Raw genomic sequence first — 26,875 nt, 5'->3', positions numbered from 1 at the left:
ACAGGGCCTGGAACCAGTCCTGAGAATATGGTGGTGCTTGCTCTTGTTCTGGCCACCAGAACAGCCCAGATCATGACGCATGAAACCCCTTAGCTGTAGGTTGCTTTACTCTCATCAGACCATTTTTAGTACATTTTAGAATCCAAAAATGGTAGACCCTGGAGCCAGAACTGCTGCTGATGCCAAAGCAAATACGAATGATAGGGTGGCCATGAGGAATCGTTTTTCCTATGATGGTTTCCTAATCAAGCGTTTCAATTCTGACAATGTTGATGCAGAGTGTGATGTGCGTCAGAACAGCCAAGCGTGCAAGGTGAACTCTGATCCCCTTTCACCTCATCATCAAAATACACAACACTGCAAGAATCTAGACAAAAGCGCTCAGCTACCCACAGGAATCACCTAAATGGAACAGAAGAACGGAGCTAAGTAGCTTGTGGGGTCAAAGGCAGCGCCCATAACCTGATAGCAAAAACGCTTTTTGAGTGTTCTACACCGAACAGGCTAAACATGTAATGAGAGGGAGAAGGCAAGCTCTGCCCATCTCCTTCATCACATCCTGTGGTCAGGATCTTGGCTCCATCTGGTAGCCAGATCTAGAAGCCACTGTACTTCCAGGATCGGACCCAGGCCCCGCTGGGTCTCTCATCTGGGAGACCTGGCAGCAGAGCTATATACGAGCCAGCTCTTCCCTCCATTAGCTGCCTCAGCAACACAGGTCCTCCTGCTGGCCGTGGTGCAGTTTTAGCTCTTGTGCCTCACCTGACCGGGTCCTCACCCTGCCTCGCTGCATCCTGCCTCAGCAACACAGGTCTGTTTGCTGCAGCACATTCAGCGCCTGCGGATCGCCTCCTTGCCGTGCTGTCTCACCTCACTTTCCTTTGCCTCGCCTTGCCCTGCCTTGTTGCCTTGCTAGCTAGTCATGCTTGCCACACCTTCTGCTGCCTCTGTACATGGCCTGGTCATCTTGACCCAGGTACCTGCACCCTCCTCTGTGCCTTTCTGGTGCTTGGACCTTGGCTTGTTCATAGCCACCTCCTTGTCCCAGTACATGCTCTGACTTCCTGACCTCAGCGCATACCTTGACTAGGACTTGCTTCCGAATTCAGTCTTGGACGGTGGACTCTGTTGGACTCTGCCTTGTCTCAGTCCTGTTGTCACGGTCCCAGTGCATCTATCCCACACATCTACTTGCTGCCCCACATGACAACCTGACCCCTGCCTTCCTCTATTTGTGGACAACTGTCTAAAGAAAAGAGCCTCTTCTCCCTTTGGAGGTTCTCTATGTAAGCTAAATGGTAGATTTGGGTCACCTGGGTTTTTTTTGCCTCCATAGGGTTTCCCCCCACTAACTTTTGGGGTGTTTTTCCATACAAAATCCAGGGGTGACTCAAACCTGATACCTCCCTCTTGCATATGCATGATACCATTTGGTCTACGTAAGCACCCACACTTAGAGAATGGAGGTCACTGTTAGTATATCAAAGCCAAACAGAAGCGGCAGATAACAATCAACTTCTGTGAAAAAGCAAGAATAATAATATTCAAGAACTAGCCAGGATGCAAGTGTGCCGACAAAACAAGGAACTCAACTGGCATCAAGGTCACCAACAAAGTCAGGTAGGTTTTCTAGGGCAAGAAGTTCTATAGTCTGAGTGCCAAAGGAGGCAGCATTCTCAAAGCCAGAAAACCATACCTCTGATAGAGGCGGGAGATGTCAAAGGGCCTCTGTGACTTACACAACCAGGACCATGTGGCGGAAGAAGATCTTTGTTCTATCACCAACAGCTTCTCATTGTTCTGGTGCATCTGGCTTGAAACACATGTACACAAGCACACTTAAAACACTCCTTCCCCTCCCTGTTTCTCAGGGGTCTACGACCGCTTGAGTATTTATTGTGGTGTACCACTCTTTCTTCCCCAAAATGACTGTTTTGGCTCTGCGCACCACAGTGTTGGTCCCCAAGAGCTTAACAAAGTTGTCTTCATTTTCTTAGGACACTTGCTGTGGGTGATAGAAAAGCAATGACAAACAATGAAGACACAACTGATTTGCTTCCCACAATTCCCACACAGCTATCCCCATGCCCCAGGAAGCCACATGGGCCACCAAGACAACTCCTGAGGAAGAATTACAACAATGAAAAGCCACAGAAGAAAAGCACTGAGAAGAACAAGGCCACCTCCCAGTAGGGCATCCTTGTACACTGGATAGATGATTTTTCCCAACTGGGAAGTGATGCAGGACATTATGACTTCCCATTTGCAGAACCTCTTCTAGCACAAAGGTCAAATTCAATCTGAAAGACGCTGTTGGAGCTGCATCCAATGGTGCATAGGGTTGGAGGGAAACAGGGTGGTGCTAATCTAAATGCATTTACATAAATTTGCGCTTCTGAAAATGCCCAAAGCCTCTCAATTCCTCCGAAAATGCCTGTGGAGGAAATGCACATTCTTTTGGTGGTTTTACATAATTTGGTATTTTTTCTGTGACTCAATTTGCATAATATTACTGCATAAGCACCACCACCTCTGCAAGTCTGTGAATCTGCATGACTTCGGAAAAGCCTGCCTGATGCAGAATTCATGAGTCAGTTTCTTAGAAACTGAACATATCTGAAATTCGAACATATCTGAATCCACTGCAGATTTGTCCGATATTCCGAGTGGGGGACTGGGAGGTCTACACCGATTATAATATAAAAATGGGGAGAAAGACATCGGTGCGAGACACTGGTTTAAAGCAATGTCAGTTTCGGCCCTGAACACTTGGGCGTTTCCAGCAGTGCATAAAGTATGGACTTCATTACCGAGATGGCGTGGTGACCACTGAGCTGGACTGCTCTAAAAAGGGATCAGACCTACTCATGGAGGAGAAAGCAATCAAGGGACACTGGTCTGGGTTGCCATGTATTGCCTCCAGTACCGGAGGCATTATGCCCCTGTAGGCCAATTGCTGGGGAACATGATGCGTTCGTGACTTGCTGTCGGCTTCTCTTCTGGCTGCCCACTGTGTGCTCAGAAGCCAGACTAGTTAGACCTTTGTGCTGATCCAGCAGCTCTTCTGGTGCCCCAAGATGGGCCTCGGTCTTATCGGGAGGGCCCTTTTTACGTTCTTATGAGCTGAGCTGTCTCAAGTGTTCCTTGGGGAAGTGGTTTAAATCTCCGAGACCTCAGTGCAGGGCCAAAGGGAAGGCTTTTGTCCGCTCACGTGAATAGATGGATGGATCCACTATGGGAGCCCACTCCACCCCTGCTAAGCTCTTTATTTCCACCTTTGTCGCAGCCTGACGAAGAGCCAATGTACTTCCTGTTTTCTATTCTGATCAAGGCAAATGTATTCCAGGTTAGTCCTGGGACAAAGATCTCTTTCTCCCACTGTGCCTGCCAAATTACATGAAGGGTTTGTTGCTGAAAACAACTCGCCTTTTCTAATTTTTCCCCCCAAAAACAATAATTCTTTCAGTGCTTTTCTCGCTGCACCCTCTTTCTTCGGGACCTTTCATTTTCAGTTTGCTAATGACACCATCGAAGCCATAGACAGATGAGCATTTACAGCGACCACCGACTGGCCCTTTGCCTGCCTCAGACATAAATTCAAGCTTGTTGTTCATTTGGCACCTTCGCAATCACAATGGGATTTTTCCTAGCCTTTGAGAATGCTGACTTCTCTCTAGCCTGTGCTAATAGACTTAGGCAAAGCACAGAGTGTTTCCCCACCCGGCCAAGCCCAGCATCTAACCACATCTACGTGCTGCACCTTTCTTCTTCGCTGGTGTCAGGATCCGGCGGTCACCAAAGCACGCCAGGGTTCCTGCGGACCCCTGCTGGTTGATTCATTTGGCACCAGGGCTCTGCTTCACAAAGGAGACCTCCAGTCAATACAGCATCAGCAGATGGATTCTCTGCTGACAGCACACAAAATACCAAGTGTTGAATAACACGGACTGGGCAATCATTTCATGGAGAATCAGCTTGTCAACAGCTCAATGGGAACTTCTGGGTTCAGAAGCAGGGAGCCAAAAGGTTTAAATCCATGATTAGCAGCTATATTTCACCCTGATTTTCACTCTTGAGTTGGAGCAAGGACCCTGTCCACATCTAAAAAGTCCCCCCACTGCCCACGCTAGGGTCCCAGTCCAGATCAGGGCCCTGAGCCTATAGTACAGTAAAAATAGAAAAGGAAAAAAAAAGATGTAGCTGCTAGATATGGACTTAAAGTAGTTTTAGCCCCAGGTGCCACTGAATACCAGTTATTGGGGGCAAAATGCTTTGGGCTGCCATCTTAAGGCACCTCATGTGTAGTTACAGGAATGAGCTGACTAGGGACTGTGGAAAATGGATGCTATGTTAGATGCACCTTTGATCCGGTTTCTTCCATTATTCCGCTTATCCAAATCAAACTAAATCCCAGGTGAGGCATGCTGGCAACCTTTTTGGCTGGATAGAGAAGGCCATCAAGAAATCCCCTGCCCAAAAACTGAATTGCAACTTTGCTTCAAATTGATCCAGTGCAGATTTAATGAGGAATAAATTAGTTCTCAAGGCAGGACGTGTGCCAGAAGTGCCATCAGCCAGTCTGGTGAGAGTGCCTGCCTTAGACTCTTTGGAAGGGTCTACGGGGTGCAGAAAGGGTGCAGAAGGGCTTTCGGTTAGAGGACTGCACTGCAATTCAAAGAAGCTCTCTGGGGCGACACTGCATGGTGGGTGTGGCCAAAAGAAGAATGGGGCGGGGTGAAAGCCAAAAGGGGCAGGGCCAAAATGGCAGCACAGTTTGGCTGAAAGCTCTTAGGAGAGGCATCTCGGCTTCTTAAAATGGTGGGGAACGTTTGCAAAAGCCAGGAAGCACCAAACGATCAGCAGTCAAAGGAAAAGGATGCGGCAGGGGAAGCGACCTGGCCTTCTAGGGAATCCCAGAAGGGTCTGATAAAAAATGATGCCCCCCCCCCCCTGAAACAGTCACATGAGGCACAATCCTAGGCATGGCTGGGGATGCTGTTTATGCGAGTCTAGGCTTGCAAAGTATTGTGCTCTTAAAGGGGAGCGCTGGTCCACTTAACATGCAGATCAAAGCCACAGCTGCATAAGGCAAGCATGGGAAAGAAGGGAAAACAGTGGAAATGTGGAAAACGGTCACATCAAGCAGAAGAACATTCCTTAGCAGGCACATTTTTAAAAGAATGACATGCCAGTCAGTAGGATGCAAATCATAAAAGCTCTGTGAGACAGTTCACAGGTGCAGAGATTTAGGACATCCGTGCTTGGCATTAAAGCCAGAAGTCTAGGAAGCATTGCCCGCATGTGGCCGAGTAAAGGAGGTTCCAGAGACAAGGGACTGGAAAGTGGCCCTCCATAGTTATGAACCATCAGATCTCACCCTGTGGCCTGCTTTAGCCATGTTCTTGCCCAATCTAGAGGACATCTTCCTTCCCTTCCCCCCTCCCCTCCCCTCCCCTCCATCATCATCATTCGATCAGTCTTTAAACCAAAACAGACACAAACAACTTTGAAGATCTAAAATCAGGGTTTGTTTTGCTTTTTAACAACTCTAAAGCAGCTTTGGAATATTCCAGTTTTCTAGGAGAGGAGATCTTTGACTTTCCCTGCTATGCAGTTTTAAGAATCTAAATGTCTCCTAGAAGTTCTAGTGTGGTAAGAAGCAGGAAAATTTACTTGTGTTCTCCCTCCTCAGTGAGGCTAACACAAATGTTGGGAGTGGAAATCAGAAAGCAGACTGGGCCAGTTGCATGTGGGAGGAGAGGAGCCATGCTCAGAGCAAAATTGGACCACAAAAACAGTCAGGAGATCTAGTCATTCTTTTAGCCTGTTTTGACTCTCAAGAATCTCACCATGGTAAATCTAGTGCAGGGAAGGAGGCGGGTGAAGGATGGGAATTAGAAACCACAAGAGCAAAGGCATTGCCAGAGGCATTCAGATTAGTACATGACCCATACAGAGGAGCTGCATGTGCTGAGGCGTCTTCCAACAAAGCAGTTTTGACCTTGGGGGGCGGAAAGGGTGACAGCCTCCAAAGCAAGTGAACTGGTGAAAAACAGCTCCCTGGAGGTCAGCCTGAAGCCTCCTTGCTACGATTCCCAAGAAGTAGCAGCACATCTCTTTTCTCCACGAGGAATGCAGAGGGTGGAGCGGACTGCTAAGGCTTCGTGCAACACAATGGGCTAACGTGGTCAGTGCTCTAGAAAGGGCAGCACTGACTGAGCGATTCCTATTGACTGACCGATTGATCAATCAATATGAGGAGCGATATGCTGCTTTTCTAAACAAGGCACTGGCAGTGGTTTTAACCCAATATCCATCAATTCCAGTATCACACCATTCTAGCTAGGTAACAACACCAAATCCAGCACCAAACAATTCCTATTAGACCTACACAATAGGAACTGGGTAGAAGTTTTTAAGGAGAAAAGCAGAAGAGAAATGGCTGTTTTAATAATCCGGCCCATATCTTTAACCAAGAGCAGACTAGAATAATAAGTATCACATAAAAGCAAACAGGGAAGGATCCAAACTTCCACAGCTCCCTTGGGAAAGAGTTCTATAAGCTGCTACTGAAAAGCCTTGTCTCTGTTAACTGCTAGTCTTCTGTGCCAATCTTAACAAGACCAAACACGCCAGGGCCATTCTTATCTGCACTGCAGTTGCTGTTGATATGTGCTGACAGGTCATCTCCAACTTAGGGCAACCCTATGAATGAAAACATCCTCTCCGTAACATCTCTGCTTGTCCTCCGTCAATGCCGATAAACCATACCTTGCATGCAGAGGTTCCTAGGACTACCGTTACAGAAAGGACTAGGAAGGGATTTTGCCTAAAATCCTGAAAACTAGTCTTGTTGACAAGACTGGGACGGAGGGACTGGATGTCTGACTCACTCCAGCAGAGCTTCTTAAGAAGGGTTGGTCTCTCCAGGTTAGAGTCTTCCAATTGTTGCTTCTAATTCTATGCAATTGCAAAGAGTATATAAAGAATGGATGGTGATAAATGCTTGGAAATGTCAACTGGCTTAACCCAAGTGCTGAACTATTTATCTGGAGTAAGGTGAGAAGAATAGAAGAAATTCCACTTTCAATATACAGTATTTTGTGTTCTAAATCCCAGCTGTATGTTGCCTGTGCTTAGGATTTTGTTATGTGCCATCAGGTTGTCTCCATCTCATGGTGACCCTGTGAAGGAAAGATCTTCATGATGTACCATCCATGACAGTCCCACTAAGCTCTTGTAAATTCCAGGCTGTGGCTTCCTTTATGGAGTCCATCCATCTCGTATTTGGCCTTCCTCTGCCTCTTTTGACTTTCCCTAGCATGATTGTCTCCTCCAGCAAGTTCTGCCTCAGTTTTATTATTTTTGCTTCTAGGGAAAGCTCTAACTTGATTTGTCCTAGAATCCACTTGTTCATCTCTTTGTTGGTCCATATGCAAAGCTCTCTTCCAGCACCAATTTTTGACTGCATCGATTTTCTTCCTGTCAGCTTTCTTCACCCCTGCATAGTGACCACAGGGATATGATAGCATGGATGATCTTGGCATTAGCCTCCACTGAAATGTCCTTATTCTTGATGTTCTTTTCTAGTTCTGCCATTGCTGCCATTGCAAGGCTTCCAAACTTAGGATTTATGAACACATTTTATGTATTTATAATTTGCTCTTCACAGAGTTGTTCCAAGCACAGCTGGATGTTCACATGTAAATGAATCTGGCAGCGACAAAGTATGATTCTTTCCCCCATAAATAGGTAAAACCAACTTTTTGTCAATGCTTTTAAAGGTTATATTAAAAACTGCGCATTTTGAATTCCCACCTGTCAACAGATCTGTCCATCATTCACTAAAAGTGTGGTTCTTATGCTGATTTTTTCTACAGATTCTCACATTCCCACAGCATAAATTTCCAAAGATCTGAGCTCTATCGTATGGTATAGATCTTTTTGAATTGTATCATATTCCTGGGCAGTGCCACTTCATATTGCGGAAAGAGGACTTCCTCCTTTTCTTTTTTACCACTCCTCCACTTAAACAACCGTCTTCTGTGTACAGATGTCAGGAATAAACTGTATGGGAATTTTCCTTTTTTCCTATAGACAAAAGTGTTGGACAGGGGTGTATTTTATTCTCTTATCCGTTCCATCTGTATGCAGAACATACCATAAGGAAAGCTGGATTAGGATCAGAGGAAGTAAGAGTTAAAATTGGCAGAAGCTATATCAATCATTTCAGATATGTAGATGACGCCACATCACTGGCAGAAAGCAGCACTTCAACACTAAACTGAAATGACTACTGATGACAGGGAGAGAAGGAAGGGCGAAAGCAGGGCTTCGGCTGAATATTAAGAAAACAAAAATCATGCCTAGACAAAGATTACACAACTTTACTGTCAACAATGAAGAACCTGAAATTGCAAAAAAAAAAAAAAGCATACCTTGTCTTAGTCATCAATTCAAATGAAGCCTGCGGCCAAGAAATTAGAAGAAGACTGAGACTTGGAGGGCATCGATGAAGGAATGAAAAAGATAATTGAGTGTAAGGATGTTTCAATGGAGATGAACACCAAGATCGTTTACATTATTTTATTCTTGATCACTATTGATAGGTGGGAAAGCTGAACTGAGATGGAAACACAGAAAGAGTCAGAAGGGGCCATTTAGTCTGATCCCCAGCTCCAGCCGGCTCTACTCATGACATGCCTACCATGTGGATGAGAGAAACAGAAACAGCAAAAGCTGACAGGAAGAAAATGGATGCATTCAAAACATGTTGCTGGAGGAGAGCTTTGCAAATACCCTGGACAGCCAGAAAGATGGACAAGTAGATCCCAGATCTAATCAAGCCAGAATTGTACCTGGAAGCAAAATGACAAAATTGAATCTGTTGTAATTTGTGTGCATCCTTAGAAGGCGAGCCACCCTGGAAAAAACCAACATGCTAGGCAAAGTCAAAGGCAGAAGAAAAGGAAGACCAAAAATACGAGATAGATTGAGTCTATAAAGGAAGCCACAGCCCTGGATTGTCAAGAACAGAGCAGGGCTGGGAAAAACAGGACATTTGGGAAGGCCTTCATCCATAAGGCCATGATACGTTGAAGCTACTTGAGACTGCACTTCGAAGGTTGCATATTTGAAAAAAACTTGCACCGTTTGTCCTTGACATGCTAGGTATCAACATACAGATAGCTTCTTGTCCTTGTTCTTGTTGTCTTAAAAAGGGGTGGTATTAAAAAAAGTGATTCCTTCTTCTGTCATCTGAAATGGTACAGTCCCAACAATGACCCCTCTCCAGAATTCTGCTTAATGAGTGGCTTAGCCTTCTTCTTGGTACCCTCTGATATTGTTGAACTGTAGCTCCTGTTTGGGCTTATGGGGCTTGTAGCCCAAGAAATTTGGAGGGCATCGACTTGGAGAAGGTGGTCTTCAGGGTGGTGTAATAGTTAGAGTTTCGGGCTGGGCCTTGGAGGCCTGATCTGGATTTCCATCCCCACTTGGTGATGAAGTTTGGCAAATCACTGACTCTCAGCCTATCCTACCTCAGAACAGGGGAGCTGTGAAGGTAACAGAGAGAAGTAAAGATGAGGCCGGTGGTCTTGGGCTTGTTGGAGGAACGGAGGGGCATACAGGCCACGGCCAAGGCAAGTTCGCAGCACCACTGTTGCCATTTTCTTCCATGAATCTTGCAGTTCTCTGCAGTCTTTGACAGGCATTTTAAAAACAGTGTTATTTTAATACACCCACCCTGAAAAAAAAACCCTAAAAGGAAGCGGTTAATCTCCGCTTCCTTACATTAAGGCAGATGTGCTGCTATTTATTTATGTTTGTTTCCTGTAACATTGCCAACTGTACTTTGCAACCCATTCCCTTTCCAATTGCAGGTAATGACTAAACTTGTTAAATTTTCCTGTCAAATTTGTGAACAAGGCAATGTACTGTTTTTGGCTGCTGAAATGGTGCATGAGTGCTCCGGAGATTCTAGTTAACGCACAGACACGATTCGCCTTGCTCAGGGGCTCTTGTGCGGGTAGCGCTTAAGCAGTACTGGGACTCTCCTGGGCTTTGTTTTGGTGTCTCCTAGTGATGGCAGGCCACGTTAAAATCACATGCAGCACGCAAACACTGCCTGTCCTTTTCATCAACTCTGTAAGGTCCAAATCTAGACGTATGCTGGGAGGAGCCAACAAGAATGCTTTGAAATCCCGTGAACAAGTCCATTCACTATCATGATCTACTTTGACTTCCTAATTCAAGCCAATGTCACCCTGACTGGCATTTTCCACACAGTGGCCGCAGACTCCAGCTTTGCATGAGCCGATTCCTTCTAGGCCTCGGGCTTTCTGCTTAGGCTCTGCACCTCTTGGGCTCCCTAGGAAAACTGCTAGTCCAGAGCCATGAGGCAGAAGAACCAGCCAATGCTCTGTGCGCTTCACAAGGTCCAGCTTGCATTCCTGTAGGCCAGCCTGAGAACCAAATGCGTCTCAAAAAGATCTGGGGGATGCTTGGGGACACGGGTGGTACCAAATCCGATTCTTACTGATTTTGACCTCTTCGGAAATAAGCAGGATAAGACGCCACCTATCTGATAGCCAGTGTGGTTTAGCGGTTAACAGTGCCTGGTCTGGGACTCAGAAGATCCGGGTTCTAGACCCTGCTCAGCCTTGTAGCTCACTAGGTGACTTTTGGCCAGTACAGGACTTTGGAGGTGGGTATTAAAGTTAGCCTGTCTTAGCTGTTTAAGTTGCTAAACTTAGGTTTAAAATTTGAAATGAAATGTTATGATCTTGTTATTGTGATTTTACATTGCATTTTATTGTATTTTAGCTACTGGGTGATGTAGAAATAAAATTAACAGTGCTAATACTACAAAAACTGTATTGAACACATAACGATGCCTGAAATCCTGTACAAATGTATCTGTGAGTAAATACTCCAGGAGTGAATTTGGAGTAACCATTCTTAGCATTGCATGGTGTGATCCCATCGTGTGGTCTGAGATAATACATGCAGGGAAGGGCCCTGACTCAGCAAAACAGAAAACCTAGTCTGAGTGCAAAAGGTTCGAGGTTCAATCCTGGCATTTCCAGGCAGTGCTAAGAAAGTGGCCTGTCTGAGACCCTGGAGAGGTGCTGCCAGTCAGTGCTCACACTACTGGGCTGGATGGACCATTCGTCTGACTTGGGTCAGCTTCCTGAGCTGCTCTGATGCACCAGCATCATCGCTCACCCCAAACTACAAAGCAAAAGTGGGCGGACCTCACATGCCATTGCTGGACTTTTCTTCTCTCAGAGAAGCCATATTTCCATCACCACAGTATAGGAAGATGTGTATTTACACTACAGTCCCAGCCGTTCCAAAATTATTTCACAATCTGAATGACGCCAAGCAAAGGTAATTTATGGAGCACTGAAAGGAGGCAAAACGACTTGCATTTAGATTTGCCACCACTTAAATCCCGCTGCACTCTGCAGTCATAGAAGCAAATGTTGTTGTTTGTTATTTGTTGTCAGGTTGTCGTTGACCTATGACGGCCCTATGAATGACAGCTTTCCAAAACATCCTGTGTATGACAGCTCCGTTCAGCTCTTCCAAGTTCAAGGCCGTGGCTCCTTTTGCGGAATCAGCCCATCTCACATTTGGTCTTTCCTTTCATCGTCTGCCTTCGACTTTCCCTAACATGATTGTCTTCACCAGTGTCTCTGCACATATAAAACTGCATGGCGCATGTACCACAAATGCAGCTCCAACCACAGACTTGGACGTGCAGAATGCTAGGCTGAGAATGAGCTGTTTATTCTGACTCCCAGTTGTCACCAGATGTGCTTGTTTCTCCTCCTCTTTCTCATCGCAGCTGCAGCGGACTTGCCTGGCCAGCTGAGAGCCACTGAACAAGCGGGCAACGGTACCTGCTACGACTCACCACCGCTGGATCCTGGCCAAAGTGCCATCCCATCCCCATTGTATCTAGCAGGAAGCCCCACTGAACTCGGCAGAGCATGCTTTGAACACCTGGATAAAAAGGCACAGAACCAAGAGCTGAAGTTGTTTTACATTAGTACTTCTCTGTGCCCGGAAAGGTCTTGCTGCTTTCTGCCTATCAGGCATTTCTGTACAGAATGGGCATAGTGTCTGCTTACATACAAGGACAACTTTCACCATACTTGGTTTGTTTTAAAAATGAATTATGTACATTATTTTTGCTTCCCATCCTCCCTCTAGGTTGAATTTGTCTCCATCCTGCATTCAGTCTTGCTTGTTTGCCTGCCTCATCCCTCTTTGCTTTGGGGTTGTGTGATTTGAGCTGGCAATATCTTTGCGCTGTGATCTGACTCCTACAAAAACCCAGTCCCGATAACCGTTCTGGTGTGGGTGGCTGTTCTGGAGCGGGTGCAGCTTCTAGGAAGTGGCTCATCCCACACCACTTCAGTCATGTCTACAGGCATGAACCGTGTGGGTCAAGAAGACTGTATGGTCACTGCCCAGGCCAGCTCCTTCTGGTATACTTGTGGCATGGGAAAGGCTTTCAGCATTAAGCAGCCCTACAGTTGTTACTGGAGCAGCCTGGGAGGCAGCCAGGGGCAGAGCTAATCATCTCTGTGGCTGCGCCCACAAGAATCTGCATGGAGAGGAGTTAAAACGGTCGTGAAACTTAAAGAAAGCGTAGGCACTCTCGTGGAGAGAAACAGCAACCCAAAAGATGCTGACCAGAGTCCAATATGGCAGGACTCCCATTTGCCGTTCCCCAGCCAGCAGTATCCAGTGTTGGAATGAATGTGATTTACTGTGCGAGGCTGGAGACGGAGCTGCAACGGCACTCCTCTGCCTCGTTCGCTGTCCGCACCAAGCAGAGCTGCCTGGTTTCTGGCAGCCTATCTTAACGCAACATTGTCTTAATAATGTGCAGTGTGGGTTGGCATGCTAGCATAACCCACGGAGAGTGAAAAACTATGGTGGGTTGTTGGGTTGTGAGAACCTGGAATGCTTCCCAGGTAAAAAGCCACCCTGACAACCCATGTCTTGTGGTAGAGGTTGTTGGGCCCACGATGGGTTGTTGTGCTGTCTGAGCCCATTGGCCTTTGAAAAGGCACCAATTAGGTCTGTCAAAAACCCTGAATTAAAAGAAAGCCCGAGTTTTGACAGTTGTCAAAACTGTCTGCTCCAATAAATGTGGGTGGATCACTCTGTTCCACCTATCTGAGTATATTGGAGAGCCAGTGTGGCGTAGTGGCTAAGAGGATGGGACTGGGACTCAGGCGATCTGGGTTCGAGTCCCCACTCGGCCATGGAGCCAACTTGGTGACTTTGGGCCAGTCACAGACTCTCAGCCCAACCCACCTCACAGGGTTGTTGTTGGGGGATAAGATGGAGGAGGAGAATGATGTCAGCTGCCTTGAGCCCCTTGAAGGAAAAAGGCAGGACATAAATTAAAAAATAAATAAAATAAAAATAAAATCTAAAATCTCAGAAAGGATTGAAAAGATGTAGGGCACTGGCAAATGTCAAGGTTGGCCCCAAAGAGTAGCAGGCCTCACTGCAACTAGGTGGTCTACTGCCCCCCTTCCACAAGCAAAGACCACTTGCGGCTTTGCTTTCGCATGACAGCTCAGCTTTTGCCAGTGCAACCTTTGACAGCTGTTGTGGTGAAAGCGAAGTTAAGAATAAGCCTCTTTTCAGCCCCTCGGGCTCAATGTCTAGGGTGACATTGCCCAGACAAACCTGCCCAGTCGAGACTGCAAGTGTGCAGTGTGCTATTGCTCAAGTCTGACTACAAAATTTTAAAAAGAACAGCACAAAACATTTGCTTCTATTAGGGAGGCCCAAACTAGGAATAATAATGTTTAAAGGTGGCAAAGCAGTGACAGCTTCTCCAATGTGCCACTTGGGCACTTTGGAGTAGCTGGCACTGGCTGTCAATTCAGACATTGTGAAGTGATCTTTGAAGGAGGAGGAAAAGTGAGGAAAGGATACAGTGCGAGAAAAGGAGCTTTTGATCATGCTGGGGAGAAGCAGCAAGGTGGATTTAGCTGCCAAGACCCCTGGAATACCCCAGGGAAGAAGGAAGAGGGACAACTCACAGTGAGTCTAATTGTTACTTTAAAAAATCCAACCTGTGTAGCTTATCCTCAGAGTGAGTTGTCACAACATGCGAACCTATACTGTATATTTTATGGCCCTTCCTGTTTAGGAAGGCTGAGCACTGAAGAAATTAGGCCTTTGAATTGTGGTGCTGGAGGAGACACCTATGAGTCCCTTGGACCGCAAGGCGATCAAACCAGTCAGTCCTAGAGGAGATCAGCCCTGACTGCTCTTTAGAAGGCCAGATGCTGAAGATGAAACTCAAATACTTTGGCCACCTAATGAGAAGGAAGGACTCCCTGGAAAAGAGCCTAATGCTGGGAGCAATAGATGGCAAAAGAAGAAGGGGACGGCAGAGGATGAGGTGGCTGGATGGAGTCACTGAAGCAGTCGATGTGAGTTTAAGTGGACTCCGGAGGACGGTGGAGGACAGGAAGGCCTGGAGGAATGTTGTCCGTGGGGTCGCGAAGGGTCAGACGCAACTTCGCAACTAGCAACAACTAGGTTGCTTCCGTTACCTCATGGTACTGGTGCTGAAGTAACTCCTCCAGTCTGTGTCAGGTGACACCAGAAAGCCAATCTGGTGTTACTGCCAGATAAAAAGCTCCCAGATCTGCTGTCTGCCCCCATTTTGGGAAATGTATTGCTAAATGCTTCCAGACTTCAGCCATTCTGTAGACTGAATTTGCCTTAAAAGCTCAAAGATCCTGTTGCCTTAGCTTCTCAGAATCGTCCATTTGGCATTTCATGACGTTTGAGCATCTGGACTTGTCAAATGAGGATCATATTTCATGCAACTGATGACTCCATCTCCAGAACACAACAGAAAGTCTTTTGCTGTGATGTATTTATTGGGGATTAAGGTGCGACAGCAGGAATCTTTCTAGGTTCTGCGGTGACAGACCAGTACAATCACCCTGCTTGATGTTTCCATCATTCTTCATGTTGTTACTCCAGGGCTCAGCAACACATGGCCCTTAGCCTAATTTCATAGGGCTGCTCCATGCAGACCTCTGAAAGAGCAATCTGTCCCTTCTCTGGCTGCCTGCTGTGTGGAAAGGAAAAGGGAGAAAGAAAAGGGGGTGGCAGGAAGAAAAAAGGGGTAAGCCCTCGCTTTTGGCTCAGGATTTACCTACGAGCATGCAGCCACAGATTCCCTGTGAGGAAATGTGTCCATTGATAGAAAAAGTTTGCCCGTACCTGTGATATCTCATCTTAAAAAGATGGAAGGAGCAATCCTATGGCCTTTAGAGAGCATCTGAGGGGCCATAGGATTTTTTGGAAGTTGGAGACAGTGTTCCCACTGTGGAGCTGTGAATCGGAGCTCTGAGACTCCCCAGGAGCCAGCATGGAAGGAACTGCATTGGCTGCTCTCTGAGGCTGGGAAAGCAACCTTAGAGAGAGATAAAAGGGGCATTTCACCAGGCAGAGAGGGGAGAAGAGGGGAGACACCTGGATTCACTCCAGGGGGAGGGAAAAGCCTTTCTGGTGAAAAAGTATAACTGGAGGAACAGGTGGTCTATTTCTAGTCCACATCCTGTTTCCCGCAGTGGTTCACCAGGTGAAACTGAGAAGCCTACATGCATATGAGGGCAACAACAGCCCCCCTCCCCCCATAGCAAATATTTGAAAGAATACTGCCTCTGCATCAGGGTAGTCAATACAGACATCATTTATTTATTATATTTATATGCCACCATTTTTCTTGCAAGACTCAAGGTGGCTTACATAATTCTTCTCCTCTTCAAAATCTTATCTCCGTAACAACAACCCCGTGAAGTAGGTTGGCCTGAGAGCCCAAAGCTACCAAATGAACCAAGTGTGGGAAAGAAATCTGGTGAGCATAAGACAGCTGGATTCCAGCCTGTTTTTAACAGCTCTACTTTCAACATTGCCATTCAGGGCAGGAGAAAATCTTACTTCTTTGATTATACTTTATACTCTACCTTACAACTGAGATTGGCTCCCAAACTAACAAGTACAACACATACACAAGTATAATGTAATGAGAGACACACTGCAGAAAGGCAAGGATCTTTTCAGGGTGGCTGGGAGTTGGTAATATAATTTTCATGAGGTTGGTAATATAATTCCCAAGTGCTTTTCCCATCTCCTTTACAGCCGAAGAAATGAAGAAGTCTCAATATTAAACTTCTCATGCTCTGAAGAGTGGGTGGAGGGTATTACTCAGAAAAATCACTGGAAATTATTTGGGAAAAGGTTACAGTGACCACATAGGAAAAGAATGGGCAAATTCTTTCAAAACTTTTTCAACCAGAATGGAGCTCTTTTAGGGTCCATGAGCGATTGAGTCAGCTGCAATAACCTCACTTGGGCATGCCACTGAACACCCATAACCGCACAGGGAGACCGAACAATATAATCCTTTATTCAGAGATCATCATTTCTATTAATGCTATTCAGGGTGTTATCCTTGTGCAACCAAACCAGCACCATCTAGGCACAAGAGAGATGTCAAGCATGCTCGGGAAAACCGTAAGGTTTGCAGAAGCACAAACTACCTTTGGACAAAACCTAAAGCCCCCACCCCCCGAATTCCAGATGCTCAGTAGTCTGGAAGGTTAAGTAGCTGTTAGGATCTTAAAATAGTCCGGAAGGCTAAGCTGGGGTCAAGAGAAAGCCAATATCTTGGCTGGTTCAATCAGGACCACGCTATCGGTCCATCTGTGCAGGACTACTAAAAGATTCTTTATTGATTCCAAACTGGTATGATATAGCCAGCGCCCACTCCATGCTCCTGGGGGGCCCTGGGCAAGCAACCCTGAACGGGCCTCTCTCCCCAGGTGTCTGCCTTCTGGCGCTGCGGTCCCCAGCTGCTCCTGCTGCTCCTCGTCTTTTGCATCGCTGCGGTCACTTGCTAGCTGAACAGGGTGGAAGCCAGTGAGCAAGCGGGCCCTGGCATTGCCTGCTTCTCCTTCTCACCACATCCATTGCCTGGGCCAGAGTGAGGAGGAGGAAACTAGCAGGATGCAAGGGGAGGAGAAGGAACAGCTCCATGGGTGGGTCCAGGCCTTGGCAGGAGCCCAATCATGCCCACCATCCACACTGACCCTGCATTCATTCATTCATTCATTCATTCATTCATTCATTCATTCATTTAAAACATTTCTATGCCGCCCCATTCGCCGACGCCTCGGGGCGGCTCACAACATAAAATTAAAATATAAAACATTCAAATATACATACAAATTAACAATATAAAATAAGTCGCCCTGGCCAGATAAAATAAGCAAATAATATCAACAATTAAAATGACGTTTAAATAAAAAGGTCTTTGCCTGGCGCCGAAAAACAAATAACGACGGCGCCAGGCGGACCTCTCTGGGGAGCGCATTCCATAGATTGGGCACCACCACAGAGAAGGCCCTCCTCCGAGTACCTACCCTCCTACTTTCTTTCACGGAGGGTTCCTGGAGAAGGGCCTCTCCTGCAGATCTCAAGGGGCTGGTCCCTGGTTAAGACCAAGTCTCCTGACTTTATAAGATAGAAGGCCCCTGGTTCTGCTCAAACACAGCGACACTGCAGGTGATGTTCCATCCATCAACTCAGATTGCACTGGCTGCGTCCTACTCACCCACCCTGAGAACATGGTCAAATTTCCTTTTCCTGACCAGCAGTTTGCCGCTTGAGCTAAAATTTGCAATTTGCCTCCCATGCCCAGGGAGCATCTACACTAGACCAGCAAGGCACTCGTGTTGGGCTGCACAGAAGGGGAGATGGTCCAAAGCTCACCGAGGCAGCCCTGCTGCTGATGCTAAGCAGGCCTCGGACTGCAAGCTGCCTGGATGGGAACTGCTTTGAGAAGCCCTGGCAAGTCACTCTGAGCCCTTTGGAAGGATAAATAGGCATGCAAATAAATGCCCAATGAGGGCAAATAAATACTGGCCGGAGGAGGAGGAGGTGCTGGGTAAACACATTTGGGATGAGCAAAGCTTTTTGGTGGAGTCGGGGCTGGATCCGTTCCATGCAGCAATGACGCCAGCACATCCCCTTGGGTGTGTGAGCAGCGGCTCGAAGCTGCCTGCCACATGGCGCCCAAGGTTCATGGCAATTCTACAGAAGGGCTGGCTGGGGCAGTTCTGGGGACCAAAAAGATTCGGGGCACAGGCCCATAGTGGTGAGGACCCCCCACAAATTTGCATATGCATATTTATTTATTTAGGAAGTCTATAGCCCGTCCATTACTGTCGTCTCTGGACGACTTACAATATATTATTAATCCTAAACAAAATAATTTGGCTACACCACGACTGAGAATAAAACGACATGGTTAAAAATAAATTAAGTGACTAGATATACAATTAAAATCAATTAACTTTAAAAATATTGGTCAAATAAAAAGGTCTTGACCAGGTGCCGAAAAGCATATAATGACGGTGCCAGGCGGAGCTCTCCAGAGAGCGCATTCCATAGTCGGGGTGCCACCGACTATGCAAATCTGTAATCCAGGACTTTGTTTCCTAAGGACAGAACTGCTTGCAAAATGGATGCATAACAGGGAGAGGAGGCATCTGAAACTCAGGCTGAAAGATTCTAGGTGAGGAAATGTTGCCCTTTTATTTCAGCAAGTGGCCATGGGCAACGGGGTAGTGGGGCAGAAGGCCTTCCAAAGATATGCGTTTCTAAGTTAAAGATCGGTTCTGGCCTAAGTGAGCTGCCTCTGGTTGGCGCTGTTCCCTCAACGGGTATATTAACCTAGCAAACAGACCTGGCTTTGCATGGGTGGAAATAGCTCTTAGTTAGATGCAGCAAAGCCTTCAAGCATCTTATACAGATGACTGGGACAGACACAGGATGTCTGGCCTGTCTAAAGGAACTCACGCCCACCTGCACTCCTAGGTAGCCCCAGGTACATACCAGTATGCCTAAGGGAGGGGATTTTCGGTTCTCTCTCCTCAAGAGAGGGAGTGGTCCACATCAGGGACGTGGGGAAGATCAAGACATAAAACTGTCCTTCAGCCTTCAAGTCTTCCTTGGTTTAAACTCTACAGCTTGCAAAACCAAGACGGGCCCTGCTGGGTAAAGAGGCCACTACAGGTGCTAACCACAAGGGGATATTAAAGTTAATAAAACTTAATGAGTTTTAAAAACAAAATAACTCTAAGTTGCACTCCCCCAGGGTCCCCTGAATATGCATGCCAAGTTCCAGGTGCCTAGGTTTCAATGCCTTGGTGCCACAGCACTGAAAGACAGACTGATACACATCTTCTGCTATTCGAGTGCTATTTATAGCCCTTCTCAAGGATTCTGGCTGGGAGGCAGGGTACAAATACCAATACAAGGTAAGCTGCAGAGGCTTCATGCAGGTGCCCCCATCTTTGGAAATTAGGTAGCCGGCACTCTGTTGCTGTGGTGGTCCTGAGCTTTGACACGGCTTCCCTAGTGAACCACCCTCTTAAGCCACTGGTGCCACTTAATCCTGTTGGGGTTCTCCCAAGCTTTTAGCAGCTGGCGATTCAAATATATTTTAATTGTTTATTCTCCAGATGCAGAAACATTAAGTGGCTCTGCTGAAAAGTGCTCCATTATTGTTTTTGTTCAGTTTTAGACTGTTTGTCTGGAAAGCCACTACGGAGATGCCTAATGGGTAGAAAGGCGGGGTATCAATTTTGTAAACAAATCAAAACACAAAAACTAAGAAAATATTCCTGGTCCAATTGGAGGGAGGTCAGAGAAGAGGCTTAGGAAAAAGAGACATTCTTTCCTCCACATTTCTGGAAAGAGGAGGAGTGCAGCTCCTCCACCCATAACTTCCCTAAGGAATTATTTTCTTTCCCCCCTGGGCTGGCTTCAGATCCAGGCCACAGAGGTGTGGCAGCTGCTCTGGCTGGCAGGCAACACTGGCACTCTTTGGAAGAGCCGCTTCCCTCCCTCACATGGATTGATGTGGGCAGAGAGCTCCACGTGAGGTGCAAGAGCATGCATCCAGCGCTCACAAGCCGAACTGGAGCTCACAAGACGGAGAAACAGCTTCGTCGGCCTGCAACGTTTTTTCCCATGCTCCAGATCTTAGTCAGGGAATAACATTACACCCAGTAAACTGTTGCAACACCCTTGTAAAATGGACTTACAGAATAAGGCATTCTTGCCAAACCTAAACATACATCATGTAGTCAAGTGGGGGGAAAGGTTCTTTTTAAAGCAGCCTTAAATTTTCTTTCTCATTTGTGACTCTCAAGGGATGTACACCGTGATGCTAGGTGGGAGGTTGGGGGCAGCAGGGGGACTTATCTACACACACACACACACACACACACACACACACACAATCCTTGCTCATCCCAACCCCGTGGGGGAAGGGGATGCCATTAGTACTTAATAACAGATGATATTTTTTACATGATCCAATAGCTCTCTGTACAGTTAATACAGAGCTCTCTGTACAGAGAGTCTTTTGGCTATTGGGTGGTATAAACATGGACTAAAATAGGTAAATAGAGCTCTGGGGACTGTTCAGGCAGCTTGTCCTCGGATTCTGAGGAGGAGACGGTGCAGGAGCAAGGTGAGCATGCGCTGATGTTCCAAGTTTGCACAGAGATGCTTCTCAGGCAGAGTGTGAGTACAGCCGGTTTTGGACAGGAAAGAAGGGCTTTCAGGAGGAGATGGGGGGCTTATACAAGACCCGGTCCTTGATCCAGTAAGGAGGGTATCATGAGAAAGCTGGAGGGACTTTGCTTTTCCTGCCATCTTGCTTGCAGGCAGCTAGAACCACCCCGAGGGTGGAGCCAGAAGCTTTCCTGAAAGGGAGGGGCCAAGGGGACATGTCCCATTTGGATTCAACTCTTCACATGGCCAGAGGCTTCTCCCTCAACTTTGGTAGAAGACTGTACTGTTCTGGATCTCTTGAATTTTCAGTAAAAGATCTGCATTTCAAAGGACTGTTTTGAGTTTTGAACCTGGAAGAGGAGGGAAGGAAGGGACCTGCTCATGATAGAAACACTTTTATCTGAAGACAGCCTATGGCCCTTCAGATATTGCTGCTAACCAATGCCTTGGCCATTGTGAATTGTGTTGTTGTGAGTTTCTTCCCAGTGTCAAGGGTTAGGGTTAGGGTTGGCTGGACGCTGTCAAGGGTCGCTGCCTATCTGCTCACCGGCTCTCTACCTCTCAGACAAGCAAGCTGAGAAAGGAGATGAGGAGCGAGACCAGTGAGAAGGAAGACTCAGGGAGAGGGGGCATGGTGACGCCTGCCCTAAGGACCCTCCCAATCCCAGGGCTGGCACAATCCCCCTTGCACCCACCCATCCCGTGCAGTGCAAAATGGCCATGGCTGCCACGGGTGAACTTATGGCTGCAGAAGACTCTCTTGGCCTCCACACGGCAACCAGATTTATTCTGGCTCCAGCACGTGCACCTCAGTTCTGCTTTATTTATGGAACTTATGACTCAGATTTCAGTTGGAAAGAATCCCCACATGGCACACCATCAAGCATCACACATGCTAGGCCATGCCGTTGAATTGCTGGGTTCCAGCTTCCATATGGATGAAACGGCTTTGAGGGAGGCCTCCCTTAATACAAATAACATGTAAAGCACAAGGTCCATCCAGGAACAGCTCTTTCAGTGGCAAACATTAGAAGGATTTACATACAGCTACAGACAGACATGACCAGTGGGGCACACATGAATTGCCCAACTCAGATAGCCCCACTGCTGTTGCAATCTGTTCTAATCTCCCATCTCTTCTCTCTCTTTTACTAAATGCATTTCTCACCGTCACCACAAGTCCCCAGGAGACTCCTCACAAACCCAGTGAAGAGAAATCTTCGCAACACCCACCCGTTCGGGAGCCACAAAGGTCTCTCAAGGACTAGCGCGTTGTAACTTGGAATTGAGCATTGAGCAAAACTCTGGTGTGCAGAACCATCGCCTTATAAGGTCGAGGTATGCCACAGATCTTTAGCATACAGAGCTAGCACATGTACACAGAGGTTTCAGAGAACTCTGCCTCTCACAGGACTCCCTGAGAGTGATTCCTCCCTCAGTAAATCAAATTTGATTATCATCAACTCCAGCCTTTATGCTATACATACTTTTGGCCATTCACCTACGAGATTTATCGAGTTTCAAATGCTGGAAGAACAAAACAAATGTGTCTCATTTTAAAGGATTCCTTCCATCTTAAAATACTTCCTTTCCAATCCTGGGGGAAAGGGAAGCATAGCTAAGAGTCTGGGTGGATTCTTAGGCTGGCCAATGTATTATGGCCGGAAACCAAGTTACAGTGGTCGGGATTCGGTGGGTAGCCACCCTTTCCTACCTGGACTAGATGCGTGGCTGAAAGCAAAGAGCACTGAATGGGGGAAAGGGGGTGGGCAGCCTCATTTGGGGTTTATGCAGGGGCTAATTTCTGGGCTGATAAGGGAAATTGCAGGGAGCGGCCAGGCCCTCAACCCCTTTCTCCCCTAAGCGACATATAAAGAACCATGCGCAGAGGCAACCTGGTAGTTTCATTGCACTATCCTCAGTTCTCAGGCTGTGAATGTCGTTGCATTTTGTAACCTGCAAGAAGCTCTCGGCAGGCTTGGGGGAACGTGCAGGTTGAAAAAGTACTTTTTAAAAAACCAGTGTACAGGGACAAGCCCCCAAACAAAAACAAAAGCGAAAGCAAAAAGAAAGCAAAAGCAGCAGCAACAAAAACAACCTCCCTACCTCAATCCAGTGAGGAGTGAGCAAGTTCACCTGGTACGGAGCCAAGTATCTCCTGTGAGGAGAAAGGAAAAACCAGGGGAATGAAATAGAGCATTTTGCAGAGGGTCATGGACAGCTGGCTGGCTAGCAGAAACAATGAAAAGCAACTTTGCAATATTTTGTTCAACTTTAAGTCAGCCTTCTCCAACCTTGTGGCTCCCAGACATGTTTGGACTGCAACACCCAGAACTCACAGTCAAGGACCCTGCTAGATGGGAATTCTGAGGGTTGCTTTTCATAGAATCATAGAATAGTAGAGCTGGAAGGGGCCACGAAGGCCATGACTCCAAATGGCTCTGAAGGCTACCAGGTTGGGGAAAGCTGCTTTAAGTCAAAGTTGATGCTCCTTTTCCAAAGTTTCTTGACTCTGAAATAGAGGGCAGCTTTACTTTATGTAAAAGTTACAATAAGGCGTTTTAGAAACTGAAGATTTTAGGACCTGAAATATACACTTAACACTGAATTCACTTGGACTTACTAATTATGTGTGTCTAGGATTGTGCTTTAGAGGTCCTCCCTTAACAAGTCTGAACACCTGGGTGCCTTCTGCATGAAGTTTAAATAGATGGCGTTAACCATCCTGGGGGCAAAATAGATTTTTGAGATGCACTTTCAATAAACTTGCTACAAGGAAACTCCCGAGGGTTTCTCTGAGTCATGCATATTTTAGGATCCCCTCATGCACTGGTCTTCAAAAAATCCCCGAAGGAACTGATGTACCAAAAATTGTCTTTAGTGCTAACTCAGGAAAGCAAGCCAAACTGAATAAGAACTTGAGGGAATCCGATTGCAAAAGAAATTGGCTCATTCCAGAATTTGGTGTTCTATCCCACTGCTGAATAACAGATGTGATTTCTATCTTTTTGGCTAATGGAAGCAAATCCAATTGGAAACACACCTATTGTCTAGAGAGCCTAGTTAAAGCTCAGATTCTTAGCTAAAGCATCCAGCAAACCGAATTAAAATCTATTGACAGAAAGCTATGCTATGATTTTTTTAAAGTTAGTAAGACGAACTATTGTTATGCAGTGAAAAGATCAGCGGGCCAAGCGCTGTTATGCAGATTCTCTTGTTCTGTATAGTCTCAGGAAGGAACAAACCTTGTATTACCTGTACTTGCTTAGAGCAGAAAGCCATTCTTTTGCTGCTTACAACCCCTTGTGGGAAAATTTCAGCCAGAACAAAGGTTTTTTTAGATTCAGCATTTTTTCTTGCCAGAGGCACTTCCATCTGGAGTAAAAAATTGCCCCAAATGTGACTAGTGCTAGTTTTTTGTTTTGAGAGAATGAGGATTAATGCCACTGTGGATTAATAGCTAAAGTACAATCCCACGGATGCTTGGACAGTCCAAAAGTCTTACATGGCTGGGAGCTGTAGGACTTTTTTCTGTCTGTGCAGAAGTCCTACTACCAATGGGATTTATTCTCAAGTGAGTGTGTACAGGGCTCAAACCCTCAGTTCCAATCCTATATCATTTGCAAGTAAGGAACAAGTAAGCAGGTTGCTAGTAGAGGAAAGTGTGTCAGTTCACTGCATGTAATACATGCACATGTGGGTTTTCTTCTACATGTAAATACCTTTTATTACAATTTTATCCTGTCTTCCAAGAAACTCTGGGCAACACCACATAGCTCCCTCTTTAATCTTCACAACAACCTTGTGAGGTAGGTAAGGTGAGCATGAAAGGGATCACCCAGTAAATGTCATGGCTAAGTAAGGATTTCAATCAGGCCGTAATCCAGAACTTGACCACTACACCACACTGCCTCTTGTGATGGGCCTCATTGGTGAGAAGATGTATGCCACAACTATATGCCACCAAAACATCTATGGCAATCACCCATGTGACCTATGCACAGGAAGCTAATAAATTCTGAAATGTCTTAATGGTGCCAGAACCTTTATTTATTTACTTTATTTATTTAATTTTCGATTTATAGCCTGCCTTTTTCCGACAAAGGGCTCAAGGCAGCTTACATCATTCTCCTCCTCCATCTTATCCCCACAACAACAACCCTGTGAGGTAGGCTGGGCTGAGAGTCTGTGACTGGCCCAAAGTCACCCAGCTGGCTCCATGGCTGAGCGGGGACTAGAACCCAGATCGCCTGAGTCCCAGTCCCATGCTCTTAACCACGACACCACACTGGCTCTCCTTCTAGTGAACGTCCATGCCAAGAGAAAAATAGCTTGAAATCTGAAACTTACCCAAGGCAAATTTATAGGGTAGGGGGAAGGACTCAGATAGAACAATGGAAAAAGGACAGGATGTTCTAAGTAACTGTATTATTTGTACTTAAGTGATGTGCTGGGGGCAGGAAAATGACACATCACAAGAGACCTGCAAAGAAGGAGAATGCCGATAAGGGGTCATCGCATTAAAGGAAGTGTAAAAATGAGAAAGGACAGTGTCTTATGTTCGTTACTAATTGCTGTCTCCCTCCACAAATAACTCCAGGGGAAAAAAACCCATTTATTATTAGCAGTTGTACTGCTTGCCACTCCTCTCAAGCCAGATGGTAATATTGAGACCCCCAAAACAGTAACAGCTGAACAGACAGAGGCAAAATAAAAGGGGAGGAGAGAGTTCCTACAGGTGACTCCCTAGCTTTAAATTCTATTTTTTCTATAATTATATGACATTCATTTCATTTCAAATCATTTCTATACCCCTCAACAGTTGAAGGTCTCTAGTCTTGCTTATGACTATTCCTAAAGCAAGACCACAATACAATAAATCCATAATGGGATTCTACAGTTTACAAAGTTAAAAAATAAAAGAAGTTACAGCTAAAAACAACATGCAATACAGAATAAAACTGGGAAACATCTGACCTTCCATCAAGCCACTAAATGATGTCTTTAGATGCAGAGAAGAGGCTGAACCAAGTGCTGAAATGATGGCCGAGATAGCACCAAGTGGGCTTACATCTTAATGAGGAAACATAGAACATAGAAACATAGAAACAGAGCGAGTCAGAAGGGGCCTCCCGGGCCATCTAGTCTGACCCCCGGCACCAGCCGGCTCCGCTCACGACATGCCCACCGTATGCATGTTCAGCTCCGACCTCAGAATGCAGATGTGCTTTCCGCCCTGCAAAACCATCCCCACCATTCTTACAAGCATATGTTTGTCAATGGTGGGAACTGATACCAAGAAAGTCAGCACTGAACAATTCCAGGCAGGTCCAAGCACCAGGGACACCTCTGGGATCCATGATTTTCTCTCCAAAAGTGCTGACACAGGACTCCTCCTGCATACACTACTGTTGGCCACACAGACCAAGCCCAATGCCTTTACCCAGTACCATTAGGTTTGGAAAGCAAGACGGGGCCTTTTCAGTGGTGGCACCCACATTTTGGAACTTCTGCTTCCCCAAGGATGTAGCTGTGGCCCAAGTACAGCTCAAAAGGTGGCAGCTGAAGGCAGGGGCCTGAGCCCTACGAACAGGGCATTCTGGGAGCTGTAGGAGATTTTTTTTCTGTCCCAACACATATAGGATTGTACATTTAGTCTTGCAGACACAGAATAACAGAGGCTAGCAGGATGATACCGGCTATTTTATGCTGCTGTTGGATTTAAGCAAATAATTTCTTCAACCGGGGAGCACAATGAAGTAAGTTTTTTGGAGAGACTTACTGAGCTCACCGTTTCCCTGGCGTAGACTCTGGCAAGTATGTGATCACAGGAATCTGGCTCGAGCTGGATCTTTATCAGTGATCAGCTGGGAAGTGATTTGCAATGTACCTTGCTACTGTTTTATGTTTGCATGGTTCACCGTTCACTGCATTTAACTTTCTCTGACTGTACAAAGGCACGTTTTTGGTGTTCCATTTTATTTGATTGGATGCAGTTCTACAAACTCACTGAAGCTGCACCGATGGGGCAGAAATGAGTGAGTGAGGGCATTACCTGGGAGCCCCAGCTTCAAGGTCCAGCAATCTTAGATCTGGGACTCGGAACACAGAGCCCTCCCCCCACCTCCCAAGGACAGAACTGGGCCTCAGGAAAAGGGACATGCCAGGAGGACGGAGATGGGAGAAGGCTGGGTCCAATGGCTTGCACCATTTATTCTTTTTATTTATTATT

The 26,875-nt window shown here is 46.3% G+C and overlaps 1 protein-coding gene and 1 long non-coding RNA gene across 5 annotated transcripts in view; one reads left to right on the top strand and one right to left on the bottom strand.

Moving 5' to 3' along the window:
- Nucleotides 1–26,875, bottom strand: part of ME3 (malic enzyme 3) — a 115,830-nt gene that overhangs the window by 70,956 nt on the left and 17,999 nt on the right. Inside the window, exon 2 of one of the 3 annotated variants that reach the window (XM_044441453.1) lies at nucleotides 22,750–22,801. The exons of the other annotated variants lie outside the window; for them this stretch is intronic. The gene's annotated coding sequence lies outside the window, so the exon portion shown is untranslated. The remainder of the gene's footprint in view (nucleotides 1–22,749; nucleotides 22,802–26,875) is intronic. 3 annotated transcript variants of the gene reach the window in all.
- Nucleotides 5,779–12,207, top strand: LOC123029015. Of its 2 annotated transcripts, none has more exons than XR_006415822.1 (2): nucleotides 5,779–6,930; nucleotides 11,511–12,207. It is a non-coding gene; the product is annotated as an uncharacterized LOC123029015 (long non-coding RNA). The 2 variants fall into 2 exon arrangements; XR_006415821.1 differs by having other exon boundaries at nucleotides 8,610–12,207.

Source organism: Varanus komodoensis, unplaced genomic scaffold (assembly GCF_004798865.1).
Source record: "Varanus komodoensis strain SLA01 unplaced genomic scaffold, ASM479886v1 scaffold4, whole genome shotgun sequence".
Taxonomy (NCBI): Eukaryota; Metazoa; Chordata; class Lepidosauria; order Squamata; family Varanidae; genus Varanus; species Varanus komodoensis.
Note: the sequence above shows the minus strand (reverse complement) of the source record. Positions and strands in the feature narration are given on the sequence as shown.